Source organism: Rhinoderma darwinii, chromosome 3, assembly GCF_050947455.1.
Source record: "Rhinoderma darwinii isolate aRhiDar2 chromosome 3, aRhiDar2.hap1, whole genome shotgun sequence".
Lineage (NCBI taxonomy): Eukaryota > Metazoa > Chordata > Amphibia > Anura > Rhinodermatidae > Rhinoderma > Rhinoderma darwinii.
Window position 1 is genome coordinate 3,128,338 of NC_134689.1, and position 18,823 is coordinate 3,147,160.

Below are 18,823 nucleotides of genomic sequence, written 5' to 3' on the forward strand. Positions count from 1 at the left end.
GTATATGGCAGTATTATGTGGGCTGTATATGGCAGTATTATGTGGGCTGTATATGGCAGTATTATCTTGGCACTATATGGTGGTATTATGTGGCTGTATATGGCAGTATTATCTTGGCACTATATGGTGGTATTATGTGGGCTGTATATGGCAGTATTATCTTGGCACTATATGGTGGTATTATGTGGCTGTATATGGCAGTATTATGTGGGCTGTATATGGCAGTATTATGTGGGCTGTATATGGCAGTATTATCTTGGCACTATATGGCGGCATTATGTGGGCTGTATATGGCAGTATTATGTGGGCTGTATATGGCAGTATTATCTTGGCACTATATGGTGGTATTATGTGGCTGTATATGGCAGTATTATCTTGGCACTATATGGTGGTATTATGTGGGCTGTATATGGCAGTATTATGTGGGCACTATATGGTGGTATTATGTGGCTGTATATGGCAGTATTATCTTGGCACTATATGGTGGTATTATGTGGCTGTATATGGCAGTATTATGTGGGCTGTATATGGCAGTATTATGTGGGCTGTATATGGCAGTATTATCTTGGCACTATATGGTGGTATTATGTGGCTGTATATGGCAGTATTATCTTGGCACTATATGGTGGTATTATGTGGGCTGTATATGGCAGTATTATCTTGGCACTATATGGTGGTATTATGTGGGCTGTATATGGCAGTATTATGTGGGCACTATATGGTGGTATTATGTGGCTGTATATGGCAGTATTATCTTGGCACTATATGGTGGTATTATGTGGCTGTATATGGCAGTATTATGTGGGCTGTATATGGCAGTATTATGTGGGCTGTATATGGCAGTATTATCTTGGCACTATATGGTGGTATTATGTGGGCTGTATATGGCAGTATTATGTGGGCACTATATGGTGGTATTATGTGGCTGTATATGGCAGTATTATCTTGGCACTATATGGTACTATATGGTGGTATTATGTGGCTGTATATGGCAGTATTATGTGGGCACTATATGGTGGTATTATGTGGCTGTATATGGCAGTATTATCTTGGCACTATATGGTGGTATTATGTGGCTGTATATGGCAGTATTATCTTGGCACTATATGGTGGTATTATGTGGCTGTATATGGCAGTATTATGTGGCTGTATATGGCAGTATTATCTTGGCACTATATGGTGGTATTATGTGGGCTGTATATGGCAGTATTATCTTGGCACTATATGGTGGTATTATGTGGGCTGTATATGGCAGTATTATGTGGGCACTATATGGTGGTATTATGTGGCTGTATATGGCAGTATTATCTTGGCACTATATGGTGGTATTATGTGGCTGTATATGGCAGTATTATGTGGGCTGTATATGGCAGTATTATGTGGGCTGTATATGGCAGTATTATCTTGGCACTATATGGTGGTATTATGTGGCTGTATATGGCAGTATTATCTTGGCACTATATGGTGGTATTATGTGGGCTGTATATGGCAGTATTATCTTGGCACTATATGGTGGTATTATGTGGCTGTATATGGCAGTATTATGTGGGCTGTATATGGCAGTATTATGTGGGCTGTATATGGCAGTATTATCTTGGCACTATATGGTGGTATTATGTGGCTGTATATGGCAGTATTATCTTGGCACTATATGGTGGTATTATGTGGGCTGTATATGGCAGTATTATCTTGGCACTATATGGTGGTATTATGTGGGCTGTATATGGCAGTATTATGTGGGCACTATATGGTGGTATTATGTGGCTGTATATGGCAGTATTATCTTGGCACTATATGGTGGTATTATGTGGCTGTATATGGCAGTATTATCTTGGCACTATATGGTGGTATGTGGGCTGTATATGGCAGTATTATGTGGACACTATATGGTGGTATTATGTGGCCTGTATATGGCAGTATTATTTTGACATCATATGATGGTATTATGTGGGCTGTATATGGCAGTATTATTTTGGCATCATATGATAGTATTATGTGGCCTGTATATGGCAGTATTATCTTGGCACTATATGATGGTATTATGTGGGCTGTATATGGCAGTATTATCTTGGCACTATATGGTGGTATTATGTGGGCTGTATATGGCAGTATTATCTTGGCACTATATGGTGGTATTATGTGGGCTGTATATGGCAGTATTATCTTGGCACTATATGGTGGTATTATGTGGCTGTATATGGCAGTATTATCTTGGCACTATATGGTGGTATTATGTGGCTGTATATGGCAGTATTATCTTGGCACTATATGGTGGTATGTGGGCTGTATATGGCAGTATTATTTTGGCATCATATGATAGTATTATGTGGGCTGTATATGTAGTATTATGTGGACACTATATGGGGGTATTATGTGGGCTGTATATGGCAGTATTATCTTGGCACTATATGATGGTATTATGTGGGCTGTATATGGCAGTATTATCTTGGCACTATATGGTGGTATTATGTGGGCTGTATATGGCAGTATTATCTTGGCACTATATGGTGGTATTATGTGGGCTGTATATGGCAGTATTATCTTGGCACTATATGGTGGTATTATGTGGCCTGTATATGGCAGTATTATCTTGGCATTATATGGTGGTATTATGTGGCTGTATATGGCAGTATTATCTTGGCACTATATGGTGGTATGTGGGCTGTATATGGCAGTATTATTTTGGCATCATATGATAGTATTATGTGGGCTGTATATGTAGTATTATGTGGACACTATATGGGGGTATTATGTGGGCTGTATATGGCAGTATTATTTTGGCATCATATGATAGTATTATGTGGGCTGTATATGGCCCAGACACTGCCCCCACATGCCCATCAACGGCCTTGGGCGCCAGAATCTCCTGCGTATTTCATTGGCACGCCAACCTAAAATTAACAAAATATATAAAAATATCCCCCAGTAAAAATAAGTCCACGAGGCGTCCCCTTCTGCCAAATATTTTATTGTGCAGCTTTTTAGCCATATCTGTTCCTGGAAAAGCTGGGCAACAACCAATATGAACATCATTCCCACGGGGACCATCACCCAGCTTTCCTAGACGTCAGAACGTTAAATGTGCCTAGTGATACAGGAGTAGGAGGAGGAGTCACCACATAACTGGGCAGAATTACAAAAAAAACAACCTTTAAATGAGAACATTTCAAAACGTTACTTAAGGATTTATTTTTATTTACTCAGAAACTTGTTTTATATTAGGAATAATTTTCTATAAATAAACACCTCGTAAAATATCTACTTATAAAACAACAAAGAGGAATCGGCTTAGACCAGACCCAGACATTCATCTGTCTGCACACAGACACTATTTCAGGCCTCATCTGACCCGGAGACATCAGAAATAGATAAAATCCCAGAAATCATCATTATTATTTACCCCAAAATAAAACAGCCCTGAATCCTGTATATAAATAGCGGGGTGCGGTGCGGCGGGCGGCCGGCAGGGGGCGCTGCTCCTGTCTATTCTCGGAGTTCACACTCCCACTCTCTGCCTCCCAGACACAGAGGAAAGGCCCTTGCAAAAAAAAAAAAAAAATCTTGGTGCAGTTTTAACAATAAAACAACCTTTGTGTGTGTTTTCCCTGCTGCAGTCACCAAAGTCTGGAGGGGCCCTAAGGATTAGTACATCCCAGACCCCCATCCCACCCAGCCTCTGTTATATAAAAGGGGGGTGGGGGTGGTTTGCAGGAAAATGTCTGATGCTAGCCAGCAGTCGAGGGGTTAATAAACTTCCTTCTGATTATAGGTTGTGGTTACAGTGTGTGGCAGCAGCCTGACAACTCCACACAGAGCCCAGCAATAATCCCATCATCCTGTGTGCAGATACAATATAACAGAGGAACCTATAGATACAGTATGACACTGAGCCTCTATGCAACCTGAGCTCTGCAGGCCCCATCCCCCTCTATGGGACACTCAAGGGTTAAAAAAAAAAAAAAACCTCTCTCCTGCCACCCAGCTAAAAATGATCCAGCAATGAGGGAGGGGGTCATGGGGCAAGTTTTGTATAATATTTCTTGGAGATAATATATACACACAATAGCGGCCACTCTCCACCCCATCCTTCCTCCATAGGGCAGGGGAAAAGTCATGTACAGTTCAGATTAACCCCCTCAGCCTGGAAGAAGAGGGGGAGGAGGAGGCCCGGCAGAATGCAGGGCAACAGTATGGATGCCATCTATAGATCTCATATATATATACACACACACACACACACACAGATCGTGGCAGGAAGGATCAGTAGACGGCACATAGATACAATGTAACAATATAATATAAACAATGTAACAATATAATATAAACAACACGTCACATAGTAACAACACAAGACAGGCCGGAGATAATGGGGAACTCTTACCTCCACAAACAGGGGGTGCAGGATCTGGTGAGCTTCATGGCAGTGACCCCAGTAATTGACAGGCTGAATAGTGTTCTGCGGTCTCCGGGTTCAGAGCACCCTCCTCCCGGCTCCTGTCATATCGGGGTACAGCAGTCCTCGGTTTTGGGGGGGAGGGAATTACAGACAGATTGGGGTGCAGCTATAAATCAGTCAGCAGTAACATCCCCATGTCTGGTACATCCCTCCCAGTGCACCCTAAACCTGGGGAGAAGGATCCTGGGGAGCAGGGCCTAGCTGTGTAGAGGGGGAGGGTATGTAGGAGATTGCTGTTTTTAGGGTGACCCTTGCTGAGGAGCTAGAGATCCAGGAAGACAGAGCTCCGCAGGGCAGTAGTGCAGCCCCCTGTGAGGTCCCCCATGCAGGGAGCCCTGCACCCAACCTTCCTGCAAGCTGCAAAAAGTTGAATTTAGGAAAGAGAGAGGAAAGGCAGAAGAAGAAGAAGGAGGAGGAGGAGGATGAGGAGGAGGAGGCGGCCCCGGGTCTTTCTTTCTCCTGCTCTTGCAAAGCAATCAAACGCCCATCTCATAGATGACGTGCAGGGGGGGCTCTGTCATGGTGCACAGCCCCCCTCTCTCTCTGCTGGAGATTGTGTACTATTTCTGTTTAACCAACACATTTCAATCAGGTATGGAGGGGGCATTAACTTATGAACTGTGTAATTCCCACTGTCTCTAGGTATACTGCGCATGTAGATTGTCAGCTCTTCTGACCACCCTGGCCTCACATATATATCAGTCCTCAGGCCAGGGGTGGACTGCAGCAGATACATAGGTCACATGTCCCCTACATATATGTCACCCCCTAGCACAGGCTAGATACATGTCACCAGGGGTGGACTGCAGCAGATACATAGGACTTCAGGTATCACACATGTAGATTGTCAGCTCTTCTGACCACCCTGGCCTCACATATATATCAGTCCTCAGGCCAGGGGTGGACTGCAGCAGATACATAGGTCACATGTCCCCTACATATATGTCACCCCCCAGCACAGGCTAGATACATGTCACCAGGGGTGGACTGCAGCAGATACATAGGACTTCAGGTATCACACATGTAGATTGTCAGCTCCTCTCACCACCCATGAAGTTAGGGGTGCAGGGGTAGCAGTTGCACTCTGGCCTTGGTGTCTGCAGTGTCCTAAAAGCCCCTCTGCCGTATTAGAAGACACCGATATTATAACTGGCACACGGTAGGTGGGGACGGTCCTCTTACAAATATTGCATTGGGGCCCAGGAGCTACAAGTTACCCTACAATGTAAGCCCCTACATATAATCCATGATATGACTGCAGCTCCTATAGGTCACCATGGACATTGTAATTGTAGACTGTAAGCTCTTTTGACCAGTCAGGTTCGGCCAAATGTGTTTGTATTTTTTATTGGGGAGAGGGTAATAAAGCCCACTGATACACTGTAACAAACGATCATCCTCTGAATGTCAACAAGAATGTTTCCATTCATTGATAGCAAGCAGAAATCTTGAAAATGGTAAGGAATTAAAACACAAAAGGGACATTCGAGTTTATGAAGCCTGTGCTGCCTGTTCCGACACATACGAATATATCAGTCTGGAGTCAAGGCTGCTTGGACCTCAAGGAGGATTGTCTAGACTGGATACAAGTGTAACAAACCATCAGCTGTGAGAAGTATTAGGTCAGGATAGGTTTTCTGCCTTTTGGTGTAAACAACAATGTTCCCATTCACTGACATCAAGCTGAGATCTTAAATTGGTGAGGAAATTAAACAGGCTCTTAGAAAGTCGAAGAACTTTTTATTATACAATGAGAAGGATTTATTTACACACAACTGGAAGATTAATATATAATGGGCCCCCTCCCCCATATGATTTATTACCAAATTCAGGGTTTGATTCAGTTGACCAGGAACATGTATTGCTTAAAAATTGATTCCCCAATAAAGTTATCATTTGAATCATCCCAATATCTGCTGGGAACCCCAACAATAACACAGGGAGGCACCCCCCCCCCCCAGACGAGCTGCTAGATTACATAGAACTGGAAAAGCCCTTAAAGGTCTGTATCCTTGTAGCAGTCACTAATCAATGATACAGTTGGAGCAGAGTTTGTTGCATAGAACTGGTCACTGTCATGTCCTGCAACTACAAGTTCTGATTAACAGAACACCAGCTCCTCCCCACTTAGCTATGATGGACTGTTCCCTACAAATGCTGCTCCACCTGCAGCCCTGCTCACAACATGCACTTATTAGCAAGAAATATCTCACTTACAGCAGTAAAACAACAGCCAATCAAATATATTTATTTAAGAGGAGGAGCCAGAGACAGAGGAGGAGAGTTCAGGGACTATGCACTTCTATGAAGCCTGGGTGACTCTGTGACTGGATCTTAGCTCCCTAGCTGGTAAAAAATTGCTGCTGTCACTAAGCTACTTCATTTATATCCAGTTACAACAGGAAGAAGAGATTTGGAGCAGAACCGGCTGAAGCAGGAAGAAAACAGAAAAAAGCAGAACGCGGCTTACCCATCTGTCTCCATGGTTTTCTGAAAGCTCCAGAAACAGTATAATAGAAACAGGTGGAGGGGTGGGGCTTAGTGGAAGGGTGGGGCTCATTTGAATGGGTGTGGCTTAGCCTGCTTTTTCTGGTATAGCAGGCTGCCTCTCAGCATGAACATCACTCCCTTCCCTAAATTCATTGTTCAGATGCTCTAGGGCTGGTGTAAAGGATTTGCCAGACACAGGTTCTGTGTCGACGCCCGTGGGCAATCAGTCTGCACCTGCTCCTATGTCTGTGAGACTGACTCCATCTTCCACCACTCAGGATGGCAGGCTTAGGAGTGGGAGAGCCTATCACAGCCTGGCCAGACGGAGCTAGTTCCCGCCCACTGTCTATTTATTCCTGCCTTTCCTGTTCCTCCTTTGATTGTGATTCTTCTATGCTCGTTTCCTGGCTCTGCTGCTGCTGCTTGTACTACTGATCCTCTGCTTGTTATTGACCTTGGCTTTCTGACTACTCTCCTGCTCAGCGTTTTGTACCTCGTTCTCTCCTGGTTTGACTCGGCTCGTTCACTAGTCTTGTTGCTCATGGTGTCTCCGTGGGCAGCTGCCCTGTTTCCCTAGCTTCTGTGTACCCCTGTCTGTTTTGTCTGTTTTGCACTTACTGAGCGTAGGGACCGTCGCCCAGTTGTACCCCGTCGCTTAGGACGGGTCGTTGCAAGTAGGCAGGGACTGAGTGACGGGTAGATTAGGGCTCATCTGTCTGTCTCCCTACCCTGTCATTACATAATCACAGGCCCATATACCTAGTCTACCCTGGTCCCTGACACATCTATGGACCCCCTTGAGACCCTGGCTCAGCAGATGCAGGGGCTCTCCCTACAGGTCCAGACTCTGGCTCAGAGGGACAATCCGCGTGATGCTTCCCTGGTAGTGCCCCCCACCTCACCTCTTGAACCCCACCTCAAGTTGCCTGACCGGTTCTCAGGGGACCGGAAGACTTTTTCCTCCTTTCGGGAGAGTTGTAGGCTCTATTTTCGCTTAAAGCCCCACTCCTCAGGTTCTGAGAGCCAGCGGGTGGGTATAATTATGTCCCGGCTCCAGGATGGGCCCCAAGAATGGGACTTCTCCTTGGCTCCTGACGCCCCTGTACTTTCCTCCGTTGATTGTTTCTTTTCTGCTCTCGGGCTCATTTATGACGAGACTGACAAGACTGCCTTTGCTGAGAGTCAGCTGGTGACCTTACGTCAGGGTAAGAGACCTGTTGAGGAGTATTGCTCTGACTTTAGGAAGTGGTGTTTAGCTTCTCGGTGGAATGACCCTGCCTTGAGGTGCCAGTTTAGATTGGGTCTGTCGAATGCCCTGAGAGACCTGTTAGTTAGCTATCCCTCTTCTGACTCCCTAGACCAGGTTATGGCTTTAGCGGTACGACTTGACCGACGTCTCAGGGAACGACGACTTGAACGTTTTTGTGCCTTCTCCTCTGACTCGCCCATGATGCCTCCCGAGGTCCCGTTGCTTCGTTCTTCCACGGAAGACTCGGAGGTACCTATGCAACTCGGGGCCTCCGTGTCCCCCCGACAACGTAGAGAGTTCCGCAGGAAGAATGGTCTCTGCTTCTACTGTGGGGATGACAAGCATCAAGTGAACAACTGTCCTAGGCGTAAGAATAAGCAGCCGGAAAACTTCCGCGCCTAAGTGATCATCGGGGAGGTCATTTGGGCGCACAGGTATTTCCCGTAAAGATGAAACCTAATAAAATCTTGCTTCCCTTTCAGGTCTCTTTTGGTGGTAGGTCTGCTACCGGCAGTGCCTTCGTGGATTCAGGGTCTTCTGCTAATATTATGTCTGTGGAATTTGTTATGTCTCTAGCTATGCCTTTGATTGATTTGCCTAAACCTGTCTCTGTTCTCACCCCTGAGGGGATAGAATTCGAGGTGGCCAAGATTGTGGACAGCAGGATGGTCCAAGGCTCCCTCCAGTACCTGGTCCATTGGAGAGGATACGGGCCTGAGGAGAGGACTTGGGTACCCGCCCGGGATGTTCACGCTGGGGTATTGCTCAGGAGGTTCCACCTTCGTTTCCCCAATAAACCAGGTCCACCTAGAAAGGGTCCGGTGGCCCCTCATAAAAGGGGGAGTACTGTAAAGGATTTGCCAGACACAGGTTCTGTGTCAACGCCCGTGGGCAATCAGTCTGCACCTGCTTCTATGTCTGTGAGACTGACTCCATCTTCCACCACTCAGGATGGCAGGCTTAGGAGTGGGAGAGCCTATCACAGCCTGGCCAGACGGAGCTAGCTCCCGCCCACTGTCTATTTATACCTGCCTTTCCTGTTCCTCCTTTGCCTGTGATTCTTCTCTGCTTGTTTCCTGGCTCTGCTGCTGCTTGTACTACTGATCCTCTGCTTGTTATAGACCTTGGCTTTCTGACCACTCTCCTGCTCAGCGTTTTGTACCTCGCTCACTCCTGGTTTGACTCGGCTCGTTCACTACTCTTGTTGCTCACGGTGTCCCCGTGGGCAGCTGCCCCGTTTCCCTAGCTTCTGTGTACCCCTGTCTGTTTTGTCTGTCTTGCACTTACTGAGCGTAGGGACCGTCGCCCAGTTGTACCCCGTCGCTTAGGACGCGTCGTTGCAAATAGGCAGGGACTGAGTGGCGGGTAGATTAGGGCTCACCTGTCTGTCTCCCTACCTTGTCATTACAGCTGGAGGGGGGAGCAGAAGAGTAATGGGAGGAGAGGAAGAGTGGAGGGGGCAGAATGGATGCTTCTTAGGGTACAGAAGTTTTATTATTCACCCCTATATTTGGGGCAGAATTGGAACAATTAAAAGGAGCACATCATGGTCAGTGTTTCTGGTCTTCTTTAGTGTCCCTTTAATATTTACTCTTCTGTATGGTCTAAATATACAGACCCCGGTATACAGTGATGAGCACTTATCAGAAGCATCAGCCAATCAGAATTTGACTTTTATGTCATGTGCCACAACTGATTTTGTTATGGAAATGTCTAAATTTTGGCAATTCATTGTAGTATTGTGTGGGCACTGTATGGTAGTAGTATTTATGTAATGTATGGTAGTATTATGTGGGCACTGTATGGTAGTATTGTGTGGGCACTGTATGGTAGTATTGTGTGGGCACTGTATGGTAGTATTGTGTGGGCACTGTATGGTAGTATTGTGTGGGCACTGTATGGTAGTGGTAGTTATGTAACGTATGGTAGTATTGTGTGGGCACTGTATGGTAGTAGTATTTATGTAATGTATTGTGTGGGCACTGTATGGTAGTGGTATTTATGTAATGTATGGTAGTATTGTGTGGGCGCTGTATGGTAGTAGTATTTATGTAATGTATGGTAGTATTGTGTGGGCGCTGTATGGTAGTATTGTGTGGGCGCTGTATGGTAGTAGTATTTATGTAATGTATGGTAGTATTGTGTGGGCGCTGTATGGTAGTATTGTGTGGGCGCTGTATGGTAGTAGTATTTATGTAATGTATGGTAGTATTGTGTGGGCGCTGTATGGTAGTAGTATTTATGTAATGTATGGTAGTATTGTGTGGGCGCTGTATGGTAGTAGTATTTATGTAATGTATGGTAGTATTGTGTGGGCGCTGTATGGTAGTATTGTGTGGGCGCTGTATGGTAGTAGTATTTATGTAATGTATGGTAGTATTGTGTGGGCGCTGTATGGTAGTAGTATTTATGTAATGTATGGTAGTATTATGTGAGCAGTGTATGGTAGTATTATGTGGGCACTGTATGGTAGTATTGTGTGGGCACTGTATGGTAGTATTATGTGGGCACTGTATGGTAGTAGTATTATGTCATGTAAGGTAGTATTATTTGGGACATGTATGCTGGTATTACGTGGGCCTTTTGGGTGCTGTATAATGGCATTATTGGAGTACATCATGGCAGTATTATATGGGTATTGTATGCTTGTATTCATGGGCATTGTATGGCAGTATTATTTGGGTACTGTATGGTAGTATTTATGTGGCAGAATTATGTAGCACTGTATAGATAAAATATTTAGGCCCTGTATTATTTGAGAGCTATATGGTGGTATTTTGTGGGGGTATTGGGTACTGTATCATGTTATTATTGGAGTGCATCATGGGAGTATTCGTATTATATTGCTATTATTTGCCCACTCTATGGTGGTATTGTTTAGGCACTGTAGGGTGGTATTCTTATGCACTTTCAGTGTTATGTGAACTCCACATGGCAGCATTATTCGGGTACATTTCTATGCCATTTTCTGCACTTCTCTCGTATAATTTCATGCAGAAGCAACCTGCAGCAGGAGGAGAGGGGGCTGGGAAATCAATCTTATTGCACTTGCCCCTGGAGCCCCTCCATAAACCACACAACTTAGTTTACATTGAGGGGAGTTTCATTGTCCTGCTGTATTTTCTGCTCCTCCACCTGACACGAATTATATGGGCACTGTATGACACTATCTGGACACCTATGACACGAATTATATGGGCGCTGTATGACACTATCTGGACACTTATGGTACTAATTATATGGGCGCTGTATGACACTATCTGGACACCTATGACACGAATTATATGGGCACTTATGGTACTAATTATATGAGCACTGTATGACACTGTTTATCAGGACACTTATGGTACTAATTATATGGGCGCTGTATGACACTATCTGGACACCTATGACACGAATTATATGGGCACTTATGGTACTAATTATATGGGCGCTGTATGACACTGTTTATCAGGACACTTATGGTACTAATTATATGGGCGCTGTATGACACTATCTGGACACTTATGGTACTAATTATATGGGCACTGTATGACACTATCTGGACACTTATGGTACTAATTATATGGGCACTGAATGACACTATCTAGACACTTATGGTACTAATTATATGGGCACTGAATGACACTATCTGGACACTTATGGTACTAATTATATGGGCACTGAATGACACTATCTGGACACTTATGGTACTAATTATATGGGCACTGTATGACACTATCTGGACACTTATGGTACTAATTATATGGGCACTGTATGACACTATCTGGACACTTATGGTACTAATTATATGGGCACTGAATGACACTATCTGGACACTTATGGTACTAATTATATGGGCACTGTATGACACTATCTGGACACTTATGGTACTAATTATATGGGCACTGAATGACACTATCTGGACACTTATGGTACTAATTATATGGGCACTGAATGACACTATCTGGACACTTATGGTACTAATTATATGGGCGCTGTATGACACTATCTGGACACCTATGACACGAATTATATGGGCACTGTATGACACTGTTTATTAGGACACTTATGGTACTAATTATATGGGCGCTGTATGACACTATCTGGACACTTATGGTACTAATTATATGGGCGCTGTATGACACTATCTGGACACTTATGGTACTAATTATATGGGCGCTGTATGACACTATCTGGACACTTATGGTACTAATTATATGGGCACTGAATGACACTATCTGGACACTTATGGTACTAATTATATGGGCACTGAATGACACTATCTGGACACTTATGGTACTAATTATATGGGCGCTGTATGACACTATCTGGACACCTATGACACGAATTATATGGGCACTGTATGACACTGTTTATTAGGACACTTATGGTACTAATTATATGGGCGCTGTATGACACTATCTGGACACTTATGGTACTAATTATATGGGCGCTGTATGACACTATCTGGACACTTATGGTACTAATTATATGGGCACTGTATGACACTATCTGGACACTTATGGTACTAATTATATGGGCGCTGTATGACACTATCTGGACACTTATGGTACTAATTATATGGGCACTGAATGACACTATCTGGACACTTATGGTACTAATTATATGGGCGCTGTATGACACTATCTGGACACCTATGACACGAATTATATGGGCACTGTATGACACTGTTTATTAGGACACTTATGGTACTAATTATATGGGCGCTGTATGACACTATCTGGACACTTATGGTACTAATTATATGGGCGCTGTATGACACTATCTGGACACTTATGGTACTAATTATATGGGCACTGTATGACACTATCTGGACACTTATGGTACTAATTATATGGGCACTGAATGACACTATCTGGACACTTATGGTACTAATTATATGGGCACTGAATGACACTATCTGGACACTTATGTTACTAATTATATGGGCGCTGTATGACACTATCTGGACACCTATGACACGAATTATATGGGCACTGTATGACACTGTTTATTAGGACACTTATGGTACTAATTATATGGGCGCTGTATGACACTATCTGGACACTTATGGTACTAATTATATGGGCGCTGTATGACACTATCTGGACACTTATGGTACTAATTATATGGGCACTGTATGACACTATCTGGACACTTATGGTACTAATTATATGGGCGCTGTATGACACTATCTGGACACTTATGGTACTAATTATATGGGCGCTGTATGACACTATCTGGACACTTATGGTACTAATTATATGGGCACTGTATGACACTATCTGGACACCTATGACACTAATTATATGGGCACTGTATGACACTATCTGGACACTTATGGTACTAATTATATGGGCGCTGTATGACACTATCTGGACACCTATGACACGAATTATATGGGCGCTGTATGACACTGTTAATTTAGGTGCTTGCAGCAATAGTTATGTGGGCACCCTATAACACTATCAGGCTTTTGTACTAATCTTTATCTGGGCACTGCATGGCATTATTTTGGCACTCTGTGACACGCTATTTAGGCACTGTATGGCGCTAATAACTGTGCAGCACACTATATATGTTCTATAATGGGACACTAGGGCAGCGCTATATAACTATGAACAGATCTAGTTCTGGAGATGTGGCCTATGGACTGCCGTATTGATCCCCATTGATAGATGGTATGTCCACAGCGTGTGAATGACATTGGTTGAGATCTCATCCTGCTGTAATACAATGCGGAATTTACACACAGAAAATAATATCGGAAATTCTGCAGCGTTTACGCTACGTGTGACCGTGCCCTTAGGGAGGAACCTTCACGCTGACAATGTGAAGCTGAAGACTTGCAGAGCGCTCATGATTAGTGGCGCTCAGGGCTCGATTGCTCACGTCTGCCGCATTTAAAGCTCCGCTCCTGACGTCAGCTCTGTGCAGAGTCCAGTGCACTCGGATTACAGGGTCTTACAAACCCAGGGGCTGACCCCCCTCCCCCACCTGGGCCACGTGACGCAGGGAATCTGTCCCCTCAAGGGTTAAATGATCACATCTTATAAATCTCTATATATAGAAAGACGGCGGATAACTCCCAACATCCTCCCATCATCACAAGATCTGATCTATTCCTGTCTATGGAGGTTCAAAAACTACGTACTAAAAATAAATCACTGCTTATCATCTATTTATCTATCTATCTATCTATCTATCTATCTATCTATCTATCTATCTATCTCATATCTATCTATCTATCTATCTATCTATCTATCTATCTATCTATCTATCTATCTATCTATCTATCTATCTATCTATCTATCTATCTATCTATCTATCTATCTATCTATCTATCTATCTCATATCTATCTATCTAGCTATCTCATATCTATCTATCTCATATCTATCTATCTATCTATCTATCTATCTCATATCTATCTATCTATCTCATATCTATCTATCTCATATCTATCTATCTCATATCTATCTATCTCATATCTATCTATCTCATATCTATCTATCTCATATCTATCTATCTCATATCTATCTATCTATCTATCTATCTATCTATCTATCTATCTATCTATCTATCTATCTCATATCTATCTATCTCATTATCTATCTATCTATCTATCTATCTATCTATCTATCTATCTATCTATCTATCTATCTATCTCATATCTATCTATCTATCTATCTCATATCTATCTATCTATCTATCTCATATCTATCTATCTATCTATCTCATATCTATCTATCTATCTATCTATCTATCTATCTATCTATCTATCTATCTATCTATCTATCTATCTATCTATCTATCTCATATCTATCTATCTATCTATCTCATATCTATCTATCTATCTATCTCATATCTATCTATCTATCTCATATCTATCTCATATCTATCTATCTATCTATCTATCTATCTATCTATCTATCTCATATCTATCTATCTATCTCTCATATCTATCTATCTCATATCTATCTATCTATCTATCTATCTATCTATCTATCTATCTCGTATCTATCTATCTATCTATCTATCTATCTATCTCATATCTATCTATCTATCTCATATCTATCTATCTATCTATCTCATATCTATCTATCCTATCTATCTCATATCTATCTATCTATCTATCTATCTATCTATCTATCTATCTATCTATCTATCTATCTATCTATCTATCTATCTATCATCTATCTATCTATCTATCTCATATCTATCTATCCTATCTATCTCATATCTATCTATCTATCTATCTATCTATCTATCTATCTATCTATCTCATATCTATCTATCTATCTATCTATCTATCTATCTCATATCTATCTCATATCTATCTCATATCTATCTATCTATCTATCTATCTATCTATCTATCTATCTCATATCTATCTATCTATCTATCTATCTATCTATCTATCTATCTATCTATCTATCTATCTATCTCATATCTATCTATCTATCTATCTATCTATCTATCTATCTCATATCTATCTATCTATCTATCTATCTATCTATCTATCTATCTATCTATCTATCTATCTATCTATCTATCTATCTATCTATCTATCTATCTATCTATCTATCAATTCAATTCAATTCAATTCAAAGAAGCTTTATTGGCAGGACCAAATACATATTAGCATTGCCAAAGCAAGTAAGAAGTAAGGGAATGAGGGATAGGGACTGAGGGCTTGGGGATAGGGACATATCTAGGGTCGGGGTTATACAAGTCCATGGCATATCATGTCTCTCTCAGTTTATGGCATGCAGTGACATATTGTGCCGCTGTGCCCACTGTGGTTTCCTCTTCACCCAGCAGGATGTAGAGTTTCTCTTCCTCTTCCATGGAGCTGAAGTCCGGTAAGAGATCAGAGAGTCTCCTGAAGTGAGTGTCCCTCACTGCTGAGTATTTGGAGCAGTGTAGCAGGAAGTGGGCCTCATCCTCCACGGCCTCCTGGTCGCACTGTTGGCACAGTCGGCTCTCCCTGGGCTTGTAGTTCTGTCTGTGGCGCCCGGATTCGATGAGCAGGTTGTGGGCGCTCAGTCTGTAGCGGCTCAGGATCTGTCTGTCTCTGGGGTTTGGCAGTTTCTCCAGATATGGCGCCAGTTTATATTCCCGCTGTAGACTCCGGTATATTGTCAGTTTCTGGGATGTCTTTAGGTCGTTTCTCCAGTCACTGATATATTCCTCTTGGCCTTTGTTTATTGTCTTCTTGATTTCGGCTTTTGTGAGGCCGCGCTGGGTGACATTTTCTTCAGGCCGGGTCAGGGTGAGATGTTCTGGGGGGCCTGGTTTACCTGGGACCCCTTGGTGTAACAGGGCTTTATGGTGATAGGAACTTTGCCTGCTGCTGTGTAGATGGGCCCAGAATGATAGCGCCCTCTTCTGGATTGTGAGGTGTAGTGGGAATCTGCCCAGTTCTGCCCGACAGGCACTATTTGAGGTGCTCCGATGGACTTGGAGAAGGTGTTTGCAGAATTCTAGGTGGAAGATTTCTGTTGGGCTGGAATCCCACCTTGACCAGTCTGGGTATGTGTCCGGACCCCAGACTTCACTGGCATACAGGAGGATTGGGGAGATGATGGAGTCAAAGATTTTCAGCCAGACCGTCACTGGTGGTTTGAGATGATAGAGTTTTCGTCTGATGGCATAGAAGGTTTTGCACGCCTTGTCTTTCAGAATCTCTATGGCTTGTTTAAAGCTTCCTGATTGGTTGATTTCTAGGCCCAGGTAGGTGTACCTGTCGGTCGCTGTGATTGTGGCGTTATTTAGTGTGAAGGTCGGGTGCCTGGGGGATTTTGGGTTTCTCTTCTGGAACACCATGATGTTGGTTTTCTTTGCATTGATGGGTAGTGCCCACGTGGAGCTGAATTTTTCTAGGATTTGCAGGTTGTCTTGGAGACCTTTCTCGGTTGGTGATAGTAACAGAAGGTCATCTGCATACAGCAGGAATTTCACCTGGGTGTCATGGAGGGCGAGACCTGGTGCTGAGGAGGATTCCAGAGCTGTGGCCAGTTCATTGATGTAGATGTTGAAGAGCGTTGGACTGAGGCTGCAGCCTTGTCTGACTCCTCGGCTCTGCTGGAAATCAGCCGTTCTTCTCCCGTTCACCTTCACGCTGCATCTGTTCTCTGTGTAGGAGCTTCTGATGACGTCATAGGTTTTACCTCCTATTCCGCTCTCCAGCAGTTTCAGGAATAGGCCCGGGTGCCACACTGAGTCAAAGGCCTTCTTAAAGTCCACAAAACAGGCGTAAATCTTCCCATGCTTTGTATTGTGGACGTGGCTCTTGATGAGGCTGCGCAGGGTGTAGATGTGGTCAGTGGTGCGGTGGTTTGGCATGAACCCAGCTTGGCTTTGGTGGAGGACATTGTGCTGGGAGAGGAAGCTGAGGATTCTCTTATTCAGGATGCTGCTGAACAGTTTCCCCAGGTTGCTGCTGACACATATCCCTCGGTAGTTGGCCGGGTCGTACCTGTCCCCACTCTTGTGGATTGGTGTTATAAGGCCTTGGTTCCAGATTTGAGGGAAGTAGCCGGCACTCAGCACTATATTAAATAGTTTGACTATTGCGGCCTGTATTTCTGGCGGGCTGTGTTTTATCATTTCTGGTGAGATTCTGTCTAGGCCGCTGGATTTTTTACACCTTATGTCTGAGGTTCTCTCTGTTACTTCTTGCAGTGTTATTGGTGTATCCAGGGGGTTTTGAGAATCTTTAAGTGTTTCCTCCATCGCCTTCAATTTTGATATTATTTGTTTTTGTTCTTGGCTTTGTTCTTCTTTCGGGATATCTTTGTAGAGGTCCCTGAAATATTGGAGCCAGATGTTGCCATTTTGAATATGAAGGTTGTTTTTCTTGCAATTTTTGCCCATGTGTTTCCATAATTCCCAGAACGAGTTGTCATGGAGGGCGTCTTGGAGTTGGGTAAGTTTGGTGGAGATGTGCCTTTGTTTTTTCTTTCGGAGGATGGTCTTGTATTGCCTCTGTATGTTGCTGTAGGCCTCCTTCAGACCGGTGTTGTTTGGGTCTCGGTGCTTCTTATTTGAGGCATTTCTTAGGGTCTTCCGTACTTCTTTGCACTCACGGTCAAACCAACCGTTAGGATGTATTTCTTGTGGCCTCTTGTAGTCACATCTTTTCAGGTCGGACTTCTCTGCCATGGTATAGAATATATTATTGAGGTCATTTACGGCCTGATTGACCCCTCCTGGGCTTGTCTCATACACCTTGTTGTAGAGGTTGTGAAGCATCTCCTGCACTTCTGGTCTGTTCATTGTCTCTTTATATTTTATAGTTGACGTTTTGGACCATTTATAAGATGGGGGCAGGTTGAAGAGGCCGGTTTGATGTGGTTTTTGTGCAGATGGTTTGGTTGTGGATTTGATGTATAGAAGTAATTGGTTGTGATCTGACAGGTGCGTTTGTGGAGTGACTATGAGTGCGCCAATGTTTGCGGGGTCCATGTCCGTGATGGCATAGTCTACTACACTGCTGCCTACATGGGAGTTTAGTGTATACCTTCCTAAAGAGTCTCCCTTGGTGCGGCCATTCAGTATGTGGAGTCCTAAGCTTCGACATAGATTCAGTCGTTTTTTCCCGCTTTTGTTGACGGTGCTGTCATAGCTGTTTCTCTCTTTCTGT

At 43.5% G+C, this 18,823-nt stretch overlaps 1 protein-coding gene across 1 annotated transcript in view; it reads right to left on the reverse strand.

Annotated features, from left to right (window-relative positions):
* Positions 1-4,904, reverse strand: part of HIPK2 (homeodomain interacting protein kinase 2) — an 81,923-nt gene extending 77,019 nt beyond the window's left edge. The window contains 1 exon segment of the mRNA XM_075855662.1: positions 4,382-4,904. The gene's annotated coding sequence lies outside the window, so the exon portion shown is untranslated.
* Between the last annotated feature and the right edge of the window lie 13,919 nt (positions 4,905-18,823).